A 1,752-nucleotide genomic window follows, 5' to 3' on the forward strand; every position below is an offset into this window, starting at 1 on the left:
ACCGGCCACACAAAACTCTCTGCAACAAGTGCCTTAACCCTATAAAATATTTTGAAATACAGCCTTAGCAACCAATTAAGTCAGAACAAATTTGCTGTCACGTTTCTCCTTGTTGCCAATTTCTCTGTGGCAGAGTTTTAAAATACATAAATATATATATTGAGTGTCAAACTGCTTTCATGACTCCACCCCTGTGATTCCACCTCGTAGTTGTTGCCATAACTTGACTCCCAGTTTATGGGTTCTTGGAGTCAAGTTTTTTCAATTCCATCACTGGAGATTTGAGCCTTGACAACTGGACTGTTTTAGGAAAATTAGAGAACTACTTTTATACTAGAAAGCTCGTACTTATTACATGAACATTTTTTGGAAAGGTATTTCGTTGAAATAAAGTTACATTTTAAACTAAAGCATTGGCAGCGGTGGGATTGGAACCCACGCCTCCAGAGAGACTGGAGCCTAAATCCAGCACCTTAGACTGCTCGGCCACACTACCACATACCTAGTTGATGACAACTGTAGTAGATTGACCAAAGACTGTGGACACCCGCTATGTTGTCCTGAGCATCTAGGGGAGCGCAGCATTCACAGACAGTTGAGCGAGTTAAAGGTTAAGAAGAAAAGTATAATAACTGTCTGCATATAATTTATGTCTTTCCTTATTTTTTCTCCTTCCCCATTGTAGGTTTGCTCTGTGGTATAGAAACGCGAGTTGTCATTACTGCAAGGAAATGTATCACACAGCGTTCTACTGTTTACACTCACTGTCCTTTCAACATCACGGTGACACCTCTTGTCGCCTTTATAGTTAGACTTCAAGACAGGTGGTTTGTTTACCAATACAATTCTTGTCAATTTAGGTTGTGTTTTTTTTTTTCACTCCTCCTTATGCGGGAAGGAGTAATACGGACATCCGCCAGGAGCCCTCGCAGGATCCAGGTTCAACAAAATATTACCAGGGCCTAGTTCACCCAGTGAGCCCGCTTGAGTATTGATAGGGAAGCACCGTCGGGGGCACGAGACTGCGGCAGACGTGGGCACGTGTGAACTGGATGCTTTTAATATCATTGCGCAATCTCTACGCCTGTCCCTCTGCACACAATCTCTCTGCTGGGTTCATACGTGCCCCCCACTGCACCCTCCTCTTCTGCGCACACAAACTGTCTCTCAGCTCCACGGCCACTGGGTTCACACATGACCCATCTGCTTCCTGCCCCTGGTGCTGACACCCCCCTCAGCTCTCTGCCCACTGGTTTAATATGTGTCCTTCACCTGCCCTCCTGCTTCCTGCCCCTCGCGCTGACTCACTGCCCCCTGAACTTCACAAATCGCCCTCAAATAGCCCTTCTGGCTGCAGTCCCCCAGCCACGCACACACGTTAGTGCATCAAACCTTATTAAGTAAACTTACAAGGGGATGCGAATAGGTCAATAAACATTTTGACTACCAATTAAGATGTTCCCACCATAACTCCAGTACATGCAGATCAAAAATCAATAATTATTCAATATCATCAACAAACAATGATAATCAATAGCATTAATGATCAATGGAGCCAGTAATTGTCACACCCCATGAATAACCACACCTTTAGAAAAAGTTTGAATATTTATTCCCCTATATTAACAATGTAGTATCACATAAAATAATCTCAAAATCAAATGATACACATACAGAAAACAATCAATCAATCATAGCATTTGTAGAATGCACTACTCACCTGTGAGGGTCTGAAGGCGCTAAGGTGGGGGG

At 43.5% G+C, this 1,752-nt stretch overlaps 1 non-coding gene across 1 annotated transcript; it reads right to left on the reverse strand.

The window, feature by feature from the left end:
- Positions 1-414: 414 nt before the first annotated feature.
- TRNAL-UAG (transfer RNA leucine (anticodon UAG)) lies at positions 415-496 on the reverse strand. The gene has a single exon. It is a non-coding gene; the product is annotated as a tRNA-Leu (tRNA).
- Positions 497-1,752: the final 1,256 nt, after the last annotated feature.

This window comes from Pleurodeles waltl, chromosome 12 (genome assembly GCF_031143425.1).
Source record: "Pleurodeles waltl isolate 20211129_DDA chromosome 12, aPleWal1.hap1.20221129, whole genome shotgun sequence".
Classification (NCBI taxonomy): Eukaryota; Metazoa; Chordata; class Amphibia; order Caudata; family Salamandridae; genus Pleurodeles; species Pleurodeles waltl.